Genomic DNA, 14,621 nt, shown 5'->3' on the forward strand with positions numbered 1-14,621 from the left:
AAACAGTAATATTAAAATATCAATAGTAATGAATATTTATGTCCCTTTACTAATTAAACATGTCGTTTATTAATGTAGTCATTTAAATTATGATGTTATTATAAAGCACAGCCAAAGCACAGTCCATCAAACATTCACACTTTACCCTACATACTTACACATAGAGGAAATGAAGACAAGCCACTTGACTTTATAGCATGTTGTTAAAAATTGGAAAGAAAACTAAAGTACCTGAAGAAAGCCCATGCAGACAATCTTTACAGACCATGACCAGAGGTAAGCTTTAAACCAAGATCACAAGGACACTACATCCCTGTGGTATCTATGTATGCTACATGATGTGCTGCCTTAATTTGACAAACCCTACACATTAACTGGAGGTGAAGATCAAGCCCAGGACCTTAAGCTCTGAGGCACCAACATAACACACTAGTCTCAACATGGATCTTAGGCCATGATTTCCAAACATGCCAAACACTACATTGGGATGAGTGGAGGTGAGGATCAAATCCAGAATTCTGGAGCTTGGTGTCACTTAAATCACTAATGTTTTAATGTTTAGTACACAAATGTAAATGTACACAATTGTAATTTGTCCTCCCACAGCTTAATTTCTCTATTCGATTAAGAAATGGGGAATATGGTGGAGGGTACAGCACTTAAAAATGTGGGTGGTTGGTGAACAAGTCGTAGACCAGAGCGACAGGTAAATCTGGTCTTGAATCAACACCAGCTGAGGATGAGACAGGTATATCATGTTCTATTTAAACTCAACTCTGACTGAGGGAAGAATGAATGATACCAGTCATCTTTTATAGTCTTATAATATTTTAGTTTGTGTTTAAACAACTGATATTTAAGAAAGAACACATGGAATTATGCTTACAGTTTAGCAGTTTGGAGTCATGTTGTTGATACATGAGCTTTAGGTTTTCAGAACTGTTTAAAGTTCTATTTTTGTTGCATAAAAAGGGGGAAAACTGTAATACTTATGAAAAACACTATACACGCAAAAGCATGGGGACACCCAACAGTTTAAAAGGTGGTCAATGCACACTTGCAAGGAATGTAGGGATTTTGCCATCTACAGTGGCACTGTTTTTTTTTACAATTAATGGGAATTCCAAAGTTTTTGTAAAACCTTTCTTGCAGCTCTTGTTAAGATTGCTCTTTCTTATTATGAATTATATCAGTGGTTTACTTTGTCATGGCTTAGGTAGTAACAATAGTAAAACAAAGCCATATTTGCACAAGTTATTACATTGCCACTTCTCTAACCTCCTTTTGACAATTATGGTGTTCCTTCTAATGACTAAATAATGTAGCTGTGCTTCATAAATGAAATTGGGTAGCTTAACATCCCGGTAAAACAGGCGTTCCTACAAACACACTGGGCAAAAAAGTAAGTCATGTTGCAACAAGTGACAAATAAGACTGAACAGAGAACATAGGGAGTGGTTGCACTGGGTAAGTACATAGTGTAAATGCAGACAGATTTATCATTAACACATAAAGTGCTTCCATACTGCAGGAACCTTGCCCTATCCATAAACAGTCAAATGTAAAACTTACTTTGCTTAAGCTCATGACGCCCATATTCAAGTAACTTCATTTGTTTTACTCTAGTTGGGGCTTGTGCAAATCACATGAGATGTGCAAACATTTTCGCAGACACAAAAACACAACAAAGAATTATCGGTTTAGCAGAATCTACATTGTCTGAACATTGTCCACATTGTCTATATGTAGCCTAGGACTTTTTAGAACATCATATTGTAATGACTAAGATAAACAATTTACAATCACTCATAAATAGATATGAGACTTATATGATGTGTATCTTTGAATTTTGCCCTCAAAGTACACATCCCCAAAATACTCCAGTAGGTGTACTGATGACACAATTCTTAGTCTGTGTGCATGTGTGAGATGACGGCTAAATATGTGATGTTATTAGTATTTTAAGAGCAATGTTGCATAAGCTGAAGACCCAGTGCAAAAATTACAAGAATAATTAAATAAACATACCAGGAGTTTTAGAACCTAAGACCTGATATGTCATTTGATTGTGTATAAAGTTGTGCGCTGGATTGAGGTACATAGATAACATATAGCTTTTTAATGCCAGGAAACAATGGACTACATATTTAAAGTATTTTTAGCTGCTACTTGGAGCCAGTGAATGTATTTTAATGGGGGTTACATATGTGTATTTGGAAAAGCCAAAAACAAGACAAGGAGAGGCATTTCAATGCTCTTTTTTCTAATAATATAATTACAAAATAATATTAACACTTTGTGTTTACTAAAAGTATTTTCTAATATAAAGTTTGAAAAAAGCATTTTTTTCTGCTAGGTATCATGTCATATTGAGGCTGCCTGTTTATTATGTGTTGGTAAATTTTTGCATGGAAAGATTTCCTTCTTTCGCATGAAAAACAAAAGGTTGCTTTATCACACCTGCTTTTAAATGTGGGTACACAAAGCAAACCTGCTTTACTTGATTGTGGACTTCTAGAGAATGACCTGGGGCATGTAGAGACAGCTAGTCAATTATGTATGGTGACACTAATCCTTTTAATACTTTTCAAAACCAATAGCAGTACTTTAATATTGATCCTAAAAGAGAATGGGAGCCAATGTAATAAGGTTGCCAAGGTTGGTGTGATGTGTTTTGTTTTACACATTTTTGCTTATACTCCTGGTGCAGCATTCTGGGCAAGGTGTACTTATTAAAAGTCTATTTACGCAGCCCAAACAGTTAGTTACAGTAATCCAGTGATGGCTTTTTATATTTTCATATAATCTTTGGGGTGGCACAGTGGCTAAGTGGGTAGCACTGTCGCCTCACAGCAAGAAGGTCCTGGGTTCAATCCCCGGGTGGGGCGGCCTGGGTCCTTTCTGTGCGGAGTTTGCATGTTCTCCCCGTGTCTGCGTGGGTTTACTCCGGGTGCTCCAGTTTCCTCCTACAGTCCAAAGACATGCAAGTGAGGTGAACTGAAGACACTAAATTGTCCATGACTGTGTTTGATATAACCTTGTGAACTGATGTAACCGAAAGTGTAAAACATGAGTTAAAATCCTAATAAACAAACATATAATCATTGTTATCTTTGTTCCAAAATGTTTCTATTCTTAAGTTGAAGGAATTTCTTATTTATAAATAATACTGGATATGCTTTTGTTTAAACGTGTAGGGATTTATTGTTGTCTAACTTATTAGTTTAACCAACAGGCAGCAGAAAAGAAGACAACATATGTGGTAAAAAAAAAAAAATATATAAAGCTTTCGGACACTGCACTAATCATGCAGTCTTGGTTTAGTTTTGAAAAAACGTGAAAAAAACATAGTTCTGTAAGGATTTTTATAACTGCAGTAGCAAAAACAGACATATCGACCGGTGCACCTCTTGTGGGTTAATTGTTCGACTCGTTCACGACAAACACAAACAACACATGAACTACAATTCCCATAAACGCTTTACTTTCTAGTTTTTGATTATTGGTTAGTAGTTTATCACTGTAGCGTGCTGATTGGCCGTGAGGCGCTCACGCGAGTGGCGTCATGAGCAGTGCTACGACATCAAGAAATGCGGACCGTCAGGACAAGTCAGTTTAATGGAGCGGTCGGTGTGAGTGTAATTGAGTGAGGACATACACAAGAGCAGCAACTCTTTGTTAACAAAAGCTAAAGGACACACCGTTACCATCAGCTCTAAAGGTAAACAAAGTGTTTTTGTTCAGTAATATGGTTGTTTAATATACTGACAGTCCGGGTTTTTCCAGTAGACAGTCACTTCACGTTACTTTTTTAGTTGTTCACAAACTAGCGGTCTAGTGGTTGTCCATTTTTCCTTCTCGGTGTGTATTGCTTGACGTTACTTTTAGCAAACTTGCTAATATTAAAACTAGATAATAAAAGCAAACCTGAAGGCAGAACCGTTACACTAATCCATGTTGTACTCGCGTCTGGTTTTACTTGACAATTCCTGACATGCAGCTAGCACGTTTCTGACCACTGAGTTAATTTTTCATACATTAACTAGTTTGATAGAGATACAGCAGGTTTACTTAACAGTCGTCCAAACTTATAAAAAAAATAAACACAAAAACCTCAAAACAGTTGCTCTTGTGAGATTGGTAGAGGACAGGCTAACTTGAGCTAAGCTAACGTTTACTCCACTGTAAACAAACCGCTCACATTATCTCATGTATCGTCCTTTCAGCTGGTAGTAATGACAACTAAAATACTTTGTTATTTAACCTTAGAGGTAAAATGAGTAGATAAAGCTTACTTAATAACGTAAAAAGCGTCTGGATAGAAACACAAATCTCTCTCTTTGTCTTAATTCTGTGGCTGACATCTACCGTTAGGTAGGTTTGTTTGCTGAACTGTTATCTCCACAGCAAAGCATTTTACTGACATCTCGTTTGCCTATATCAATACACAAATATATTCCTATATAAATCATTACTGTACCAACAACATATCATAACGTGTCTGAAGTTGAACAATATGCGCTGCAGTACAAACTGTATCTTAAATGCAACATTAAGCAATACAGATTTTATGAAAATTAGTATAAGTAAATCTAAAAACTTTACAATAGGCATTTTATCAACAGATTTTTCCCCATGTCATTTCTCAAGCCATTAGGAACAATGAAAACTTTTTCAAATTTGGAACTAAATATATTTTTTGAACCTTATTTTGTATTTCTAGTTACCTGTATTAACACCTGTCTATTAAAACAAAAACAAACGAGCCAACTTTGTCTTGATGAAGTTTGATCATCCACTTTTAGCTTGGCTTTTTCCATAACTTTTACTGACATTTTTTTGATTCATTGAAATATTTTAAGAATAACAATTCATGTTTCTCAGATTTTATGTTAACTAAAAAGAAATATAGCATAGTAGCATTCAGTATTAAGTGTTTACAATGCACGTTACATGCAGAAACAACATTTTCTACGTTGTGTAATATACATTTAAGTGAGTTAAAATCTATAAAGTGTTATTAAAACAATTAATGCAGAATGCATTGATATTATTGTTGTTACTATTATGATATATTATTATCAAGTCGATTCTGACTCCAGGGGGCCATATGGGTAGTGTTTCTGCAGAGCATTGTCTTCTGTTTTGATCTTTAGGCTTGTTCATGGCTCACTCACTGTTCCTTCAATTGTATCCATTCATCTTGTTGATGGCCGTCCTCTTCCACTTTTACCTTCAATTAATCCAAGCAGAATTGTCTTTTTCGATGAATATTTCTCATAATGTGTCGAGAATGAGTGAGTTCAGTTTGGTTAACTGGGCTAACCTGAGTAACAGGTTAAGATTGATTTGTATCAGGATCCTACATGAGAATATGTAAATTTTCACAGCACCATTTATAATTAGCTGTGATTATAAAGCTAAAAAAGTAAAATTTTAATTCCCATGTTTGTTATAAGGTATATATTTAGAATGAGTAATCCAGCATAACACTCGTATCACTTTAAACCTCTGATCCTTCCAAGTGCCCCCCAATTCATCAGTTTTACCAATAAGTGTTGTTTAATACACCTATGTGATGTCAAGTATCTAGACCTTCCATGATATTCTCAGTTTGAAAGTTTGTCTAATGTTTGCTTGTGTCCGTGTTCTCTTAATATGAATTAATATGTATGGATAACAATCGGGATCGAGAGTTTTCAGCCTGTCCTTACTAACAGTTAGTAGTAATCAAATAATGGGTTTTGCCTTAAGGTGGATACTTATTGTGCAGCAATTCATTACTTTTTATTTTAAATACTCTAAAAAAGTATACATGCTAAGTACGTAAGATAAAGTGTCAGCTGGGGTGGGCTGAAAAAGTATATGTCATAATATAAAATGGGAAAATAAATGTATTTTATAAAGCTTACCTTTCCTAATTTGAAAGTCACTTTTTTACGTCGTAAGCTTTATATGGTACAGAGAGTAAGTGCTGCATGTTCTCTATTCTGTATGTCACTAGCAGTAACATAGTGCCTTGCATATGATAGTATATAATTGCATTTTCATGGAGGTCAACTCCAGTTTGTTCCATGCTGTGTTGACTGATGTGTGTAGGGGAACTTTTTGCTGTTTAGTCGTCCATGTAATTTTGCTTATGTCAGTTTCTGATTACATTGACAGTTTTCTCTCTTGATTATTGGTAGTTGGTCCTTCAGGTCCTTCAGTGTCCTTTTTCATTTAACAGGGCTGAATCATGTGTGCTGAAAATGCGTTAGAGCAAATAAAGCATTTGACCACCTAGTATGACTGTTGACTTTACATGTGGCTATTGTGCTCATGATTACAGCTTGTATGTGTAGCTAAGTCATATGGTTAACCATAAAGTGTGTGTGATTTTTTCTATGTAATGCGTTTTTACAGAACCAGTGTGTCTAGACTTAATTTTAAAGTGTTTATTTTTGAAAAAACATTTGTAGTATCTAGTATACAAAAGTTCCATGGGATTTGGAACACAGAAGACAGGTTATACCTGAATAATTGACCTCCATACTTAATTGACTGTTGTGTTGCAGCAGCAAATACAAACTCCCTAAGTATTACAAGGAGGAAACCTTGTAAGAATTTCCATCACATCCAGCAATTACTACACAAATAATTTGGACGTTATGTATATTACATCTCTTTCACTTACAAACCAAACTGCACCCAATGAGGCTTCTCTTCAGTAAGTCTTATCCACACTGCTGTAATGGGCATTCCTTGTAAGTTTCATATTTCCATCTTGTGCAGAAGACCTGCTTTTATTGCACTCTCTGCCAGTGTTGTACTCTCACTTGTTACTGCCTGGTCTTGTGATCATGTCTCATAAAACAGAGTCCTTTAGAGAGGGTCTGCTTACCCCTTTACTCAGTCTGCCCTCATGTCATATGGCATGTGCACCTATTCCTCCCTCCAAGATTGTTTTGTTTTTTTAGTTGACTGTTCCTTTGTATTATGTTTTTAAGATTCTTCTCATACATGAAAAAGTCAGATGTTTTGACCCAATACTCATGCGACACGACGCATCTGCTGGCACCAGTGACGCCTGGTATTGCCTGGCTTCTGGCATAGCCAAGCACAGCCAATTAGTCTTCCGCTGCTGAGGATCCCAATTGTGTTTGAGGAGGTTATATTTAGCCTGCTTCATGCCCCCTCCGACATGTACGCAGTCCCTCAACACCATCGTTTTTGCCAGTGCCTCAGTGAATTCACACATGAGGCTCCTCCACATCTGCAAAGGCACCTCAGTCTGCTAACCAGGGTCCTTGCACAGCGCGTGATGATCCTGCCCACGTAGTCCGGTCTTTTCCCACTCAGCACACTCGGTGGCCAATTTTGTCTGCTGCAGGCACTGCCAGTTGTGCCCACTGGATGACGCCCAGCCGACCGGTAGCAGACCTGAGATTCTGATCACCCCGGTTTAAATCTCAGCTCTGCTACCGGTCGGCTGGGCGTCATCTAGCGGGCACAATTCCGCTGGTGTGCTAGTGAAATATTCTGCGAAATATCCCACTGGGCCACCTGGGTGCCCACAATGAACTTTTAAACATCCCTAACATTGGATCTAAGGTATTTTAACAAACTTAAAATGCCTAAAAAAACAGGTCTCTTAAAGACTCTTATTGTTGACTGGAATAATTTGATTAGCCATATTAATCGCTATTAAGTCTGTGTGTAAAAACTTAAAGTGCCATCTACAAGTAATCAGAAGGTTGCTGGTTCAAGGCCCACCACTGTAAGGTTGCTGCTGTTGGGCCCTTGAGCAAGGCCCTTAACCCTCAATTGCTTGGACTGTATACTGTTACAGTACTGTACGTCACTTTGGATAAAGGCGTCCACTAAATACCGAAAATGTCAATGAAAGTATTAACCCTCCTAAACCTTTCCACATATTGTAGTTACAGCCTGAAGTTATATGCTTTATTGTACAAATTTATTTTGATTTATTAATCAAATGGTTTTTGGTGCAACTAGTTGCTATAAAAAGCTACATCATTTGTTGAATGTATGTACTTGGTCCAACTTGTCATGTGATCTCACTACAAATATACATGGTCCTGAAAAGCCCCAGAGTTTTAGAGAACACATCTAAATGAACAAGAAGAGGAGGAGGCTTTCAAAAAGTCTAGGACAAAGTTCTGAGAAATTGTGTGATCAGGGTTTGTGAAGAAAATGCGTAACATCATTTAACATCCCCCATGGCACAATTACATCCATTATTAAGAAATGAACATAATTATGGCACAACTGTGACACTGTCTGTGCAAGGAGGACATTAGCTAAGCATGCAATAGGCCAAAGGTCACTCTGTAATAGCTGGAGAGAGCCATGTGACTTTTTGCTAATTTTTTAGGTGATAACTGTTGCTGCTAGTTGCAATAAAAGTCAAGCATTTTGGGCAATGAGAGCACTTTATACCACTTGATGATCACTCATGTAGTTGCTTAATATTTCCACTCTACCCTCCTTTGATCATTCAAGAGCACCTTGTTGGCAGTGAAGTTTCCAGAGGGATGAAATTGCACCATTTTTGTAATAAAGTGCCAATTTGAACTCAAGTCATGAGAGGGAATGAATTACAACACTTGCGAATCGCGAATGCAGAATAATTTTTATATAAAAAGAATAATGATTTTAGGTGTAGCTCATGTTGGCTGCTAAAGTTTCATCTTCAGTGTAAATGGCACTGTTAAGCAGGTGTGAATTTTTTGGCTGCCTCCCTCTGGATGGGTGTCCAGTATTGTGCAACATTTAGCTATACTCCTATACTTGTGCTGGTCATGACAGGCCAGTGGAGTTTTCGATTCTTGTGCAAGGCATAGAAGCTTAATAAGTTGTTTTTTTCTTTTTTTTCGAGCCTAATTTATCAGATTTCTTTCAAAAGAAGACTTTCGATTTACAGTGAAAGTAAATTTTGGTTGTGTATGAGATAAAAGGAAGTCATTCATGCAGCTGTGGTTAGGTTCTGCCTTAAACATGATTAAGAGCCTGAGAGTGGAAAAAAAATTGTCAGAGGACTTTCCTTGCTTAGAAACAGTTTTTGTATGGGGTGAGCAAATGGGGCCATTGCATCTAAAGTCTGAGAGTGACAATGCTTCCGCTTTGCATGTAATACGTTTTCATGACAAATCATGTAATCAGCAAAATTTGAGTACAGAGATCTTTTGTAAGTAAACAAGAATTTCTGAGTAATCTGCCATATTAGGGAAATGATGAACTTAAACAAGATTCTGATAAATAAATGAAATTCACATGCTCAAAAAACATGTTCAAAACGTGTAGGTTCTTGCGTAATACAGGGTGGATCAGCAGTTCAATGCGCTAGCCCACCGCCGCTGAGATCAAGCTCATGACTGAATCTCAGCTGAGCCATCAACCGGGCCAAGTGTCTAACAGGCACAATTGAGGGGGGTCGTGGGGTCGAAGTGATTGTGAAGAGTTTGTGCTTCAATGACTTGAGGAAATCTGGCCTTTTATACAAAGAAATTGACATGGTCAATTCTTTTTTTAGAAATATGCTTGCTTGCTCTTCAGTAGTGTCATCCTAAATAATGTGAAATTAGTTCATTAAATTATGAGTATTATATGATTTGTAATGGAAAAACATTATATTAACTTAAACGGAAGTCTTTGACTTTTGGCCCACACAGAACATGAAATATGACATCTTATCATATCATTCAACCTGAGTGTGATAACCTCAAATAACCATTTAAAACTCTCAGCATTAGGTATGAGGTTTTATAAGGGTTATTAAAACTCGGCAGGAAATGCCAAGCATGGCCAGCATGATTTATCACACATAATGTTAGTTTCATGCTCCAGTCAAAATGTTTTGTTATTTGTTTAATAATGTCAGTAATTTAGCAAAACTTTCAGTTAAGCTTATTACACAGCAGTACTCTACAGTACAATATGGTACCCATCCAGATCCAGTATATAGCTCCTCTGTTTATAGTTTTATTAAAAACTGGATTGTGTGATACACATTGTGGAAGTATTACATTGTTTTGGTTTTTTTTGCTCTCCACTAGCCCACAGTTAAAGACATTATTTGTGACAGTGTCTACAGTAGTAGAATGAGTTTTCAATTTTTGTTTCAACTATGCTCATAATATGGAATTGCTTATAAATCATTCAGAACAACAGCTGTTATTAAATGTATAACAAAAGCCTGATTAGCTTATTACAAAAAAGCTTCTATTAATTGTCTTTTATTTTTTCTTTACTTTTCCATCTTAGGTTGATCTTCCCTTGTGGTGGTTCAGTATTGGAAGAGGTCAGTTTCAACCTGTGGGCCTGATTGCTCTGAATCACTTTAGTGTTTAGCAACAGTAAGAGGACAAAGGGGCGCGATAGGAGACAAGCTGGACGACTCAGGTCCGCGGGAGGGCGAATGCCCAGCATTCGTCTTGAGACGCAGAGTGTGTACCTCCAACCATGAGGCCAACACCAGTATCGACGACTCCGCCACAGACGGCATAAGCCCTGGCTCAAACTTAGGAACTTCTAATTCAGATTGTACACAAAATGGGGTAAGTACAGGACCTCCCAATCACACCAGTTTTTGAAAATCTTAATTAGTACTATACTTAGTAGTTATTCGCTATCAGCCAAATTAGGGATATTGTACAAGCAGTTAATAAACAGTTCTTTAATACTGGTCATTTAAACCATTAAACTATATAGAACAATATATTTGTCTTTATTAACATATTTAATTTTATTTGTTAATTATTCAAGTTGCTGAAGTAGACAGTGAGGTGTATTTGTAGAATAGAATAGCTTTATTTGTCATATATACATATAGCGGTGTACAGTACAACAAATTCTTATTTCACATATCCCAGCTTAGAAGCTGGGGTCAGAGCTCAGGGTCAGCCATTGTACGGCCTTGCTCAAGGGCCCAACAGTGGCTGCATGGCAAAGCTAGAATTTGAACTCTCAACCTTTCAATTGATAACCCAAAGCTCTAGCCACTAGACTACCACCATTACAGGTCATTTAACCAGTCAGGCTATATGTTTCTCTGCAGACTTGTTGCAACTTGGCTAGAAGGTAGAATATTAAATATGATTTCATATCGATTTTTAAATGTGATCATAACACAACATACATGCAGACTATTTGTGTAGCAACAAAACTAGAACATAGTTGGTTCTGAGATTATTCGGATGGCTTATCATTTTAAACCCAGTATTGTTTAGTTATGGTTAAAATAGTCTGACATTTGTGTGATATCACGCTTTGCAAATGTAAGCTGTATTTAACAGCTCAGCCAGTACCGAAATATTTTTAGCCTAAGCCTCAAGGTGTAAATATTTCTGGAATAATATTGGCTTAAATTATCTAGTTAGCAATGAGGCTTTAGTATGTCGTGGTTGGTCTGTGGTAAGTGTAAATCTATCCCAGCTGGGTGGAAGGAGTAGATGGCTTGCTGACTCTCTGGGCACAGATAGATAATCAGCAATATGACCAGACGTATAAAACTTTAAACAGACCTCAGTGTTCAGTTACAAATGCTGGCTGGGGCTTATTTGCATTGTGTTGCTGGCAGACACAGTACAGGTGTTGTGTCAGACCACACTGTTTGACTTTCTTTCCTCACTTTCCACTATTCCCTTCTCCCCATTTACTGTTATCTGTGTGTGTGATCTAGATTTTATATAGATGTCAATCTAAATTCTTCAATCTATTTCTTTAGTCTGTTTAGAAAGTTACAGACTTAACTTCATACTAATATAATTTACGTTAAACTCACAATCTTTAAAATCTTCTGATAGCCATTCGCAGAACCATAAATGATGTTGAAATGGTTTTCTGGGAATTCATGCCCATTCAGTCAAAAGAGCATTCATGAGCTCAGGCACTAATCTTTAACCAGAAAGTCTAGTTTTTCACAATTGACATTCCACTTCATGTGTTCAGTGTGGCTGCCTGTTCAGGCCACAAGATTTTCTCCACACTAAAACTGTCAAAGCATGTCTTCAGTGACATCTTTGTGGACTGGGGCACACTCTAAAACAAAAAATGGTCTTTTCCAAATTGTTCATGCAAAAATTGTAGACAATTAATTTCATTTTATTTGTTAGTAATTGACTAAAAACATCTGAACTCAATAAATATAGTGTATTTCTGTGATTTTGTTTTACAAACAGGGTTTACTTGGTTGGAAAAGGGTTTAGTTACCTAGTGTGCACATCCAAATTAAACAAATAAAATGACAGAGGTCTTAAATATTTTACTTGTGTCGACTGTATAATGTCTTAATTCTCGATTAAGCAGAATAACATTAATGAGCAGTTTTTCTTTTAGTTTCCACAAAAACCTAGTGCTTGATGCACTAGGGTGGTGCAGCGCTTTAATGTACAAGCCCTCCGCTTTTGAGATTTGAGGTCTCAAGTTCGAATTTTGAAAATTGCAATCGACCTTGCTGGGCATCTAACATGCAATTTGTCATTCCTGAGAAAGAGAGATTGACAGAGTTCCTCATTGCTGATGCAAATGTGATCTGTCGGCTGGTCAAAATGCCTGTATGTGTGGTGGATGATTCACAGAGGGCATAGCATGACTCTCCATATTTAATACAGCTCTTTGTGAGACTCCATCTCTGACAAGTGAAAAGAATTGGCTCGCAAATGCAGGCATGTTGGATGGGTGCTAGTGTGCAGCTATCTTTTGTCAGATTATAGTGGTGCAGTCAGGAATTGGAAATGACTAAACTGGAGAGGGCACAAAAATGAAAAGGCACAATAAACGATTCTGAGGGTGAGTCTCTCATGAGCAGTCTGAAGTGTGTGTGTGTGTGTGTGTGTGTGTGTGTGTGTGTGTGTGTGTGTAGTGGTCTGTACCTCCTATGTATAGTGTACACCTTCTGTACACTTTTAAGCGACAGCATTAATTGAACAAATACTTTTTTTTTACTGATAAATCATTGACATCCCTACTATTAAGTGCAGTAATGTAATACGATAAGCATCATTCTGTTTTACTCATTACTGCGGCTTTAAGCTTTACATTCAAGAGCCATTTATGTTGCTTTTTTGTTTAGATTAAGTTTCATGATTCTGCAAGCTTTAGAATACAGCTTGATGTTTATTTTCATGTTCTGATAAATAGGAGAAACTTTATGTATCTCTTGGTTGGTTTGATTAAGCCCTAGACCTTGAAGGAAGTAGTGATGCATTATCCAAAAATCATCTTCCTATAAGTCACAGTGCCAAGGCAGCAACAAAGCACAGATACACTGGAGCTCAGAAAAAAACACATTTAATTGCACGTGTTAATTTCCTGAATTTACAGGAAAGTTTGGTGTGCTTACACAAGAAATCTACATCCAGCATGTGAGAGTCATGTGATCACTGTGTGCCCCTTTCTCTAATTCATGGATGTCTGTATACAGCTGTGGCCCTGTAGTATAATTACATAGAAATGTACCTGTTTTTGTTTATTCCAACCCACTACAGCAAGCAGTTAGGTGTACATGACAATTTCATTAAATTAGGCTTTACTACTTTAATTAACTCTTATTATCTCTTTTACTGTCCTGTCCTCTGTACTCTTTTTTTCCAGAGAAACTTTGTGCTATTTAGCTAACCACACTATTGAGTAAGACTGGGCATTAGCACATGACCAGGGTTTCTAAGGACAAATAAAAAGAGAGTATGCAAACGCTGACTATAAAATGACTTTAATGGGTTTAGCTTATACACTGTCCTAAAGAGATCTTTAAGAGAATGCAGTATGCAGTAAATTGTTGATGCGTCATCTTGCTGTTTACTTAAGGGGAAATTTTATAGTACTGATTATTGTATTTGGAGAGAATTTAAAAAAATCATTAATAGCTTAAATGAGCTACAAGACGAAAAAGCTTCAGTCTTTAGTTCCAAAGAAATTTTTAGAGAAATGACAAATATCTGTGCTTCTGTTTAAGTGAGCAATTCTCTGTATGTGTTACACAGTTTTTTAACTCTAGGTAGGTTACTCTGTACAAAGGTCACTTCCTGATTTTGCAAGAACATTTTTTTACGTGACCGCCTGGAACATTTGCTGCTCTTAAATGAAAAAGAAAGCTTAAAAGAGAAAGGAGTACATATATCATTTATTGCAATATCAGACTTTAAAACAAAGATTAAAAATGGTTAGCCGTGTTTTCTTATTTAGTTTGTTTATGTCTTAAAGTAGTGAGTTGTAGAGTAGTGGTGGTAGAGAAACTGGTCAGTGCTGTTAAACATGTAACTGCCGTGAAAAGTGAAAGGCACACATGAATGAAGATGTTTACTCACTACTTATGAGTGTTTTCTCCACTATTCTTTTTGTCCCTCAGGTATTTTTACAGCTTGTTTTTTTTTTTCCACTTTAAATGTGCATGATGTGATAAAATGAGTGCAAAAGTGCTTCCAACTGTCACAGCACTTTGGAAAAGGCCCCTACCTGTTCCAGGATGCATGTGTGTAAAATGATGTCCAACAAACTTATGGTGTCCATGTGTGGCCAGATAGTGTAAAATATTACAAACTTTATGCTCAGGCCACCTAAACAGTATCCAGCACTTAAAAGTTGATGACCAAGTAAAACAATTTCTGTTTTGGTAAGAC

The 14,621-nt window shown here is 36.8% G+C and overlaps 1 protein-coding gene across 1 annotated transcript in view; it reads left to right on the forward strand.

Annotated features, from left to right (window-relative positions):
- Positions 1–3,625: 3,625 nt before the first annotated feature.
- adipor2 (adiponectin receptor 2) overlaps positions 3,626–14,621 on the forward strand; it is a 40,099-nt gene continuing 29,103 nt past the window's right edge. Inside the window, exons 1-2 of the mRNA XM_062995288.1 lie at positions 3,626–3,721; positions 10,267–10,559. The gene's annotated coding sequence lies outside the window, so the exon portion shown is untranslated. The remainder of the gene's footprint in view (positions 3,722–10,266; positions 10,560–14,621) is intronic.

The sequence above is a fragment of the Trichomycterus rosablanca genome, chromosome 1, assembly GCF_030014385.1.
Source record: "Trichomycterus rosablanca isolate fTriRos1 chromosome 1, fTriRos1.hap1, whole genome shotgun sequence".
NCBI lineage: Eukaryota > Metazoa > Chordata > Actinopteri > Siluriformes > Trichomycteridae > Trichomycterus > Trichomycterus rosablanca.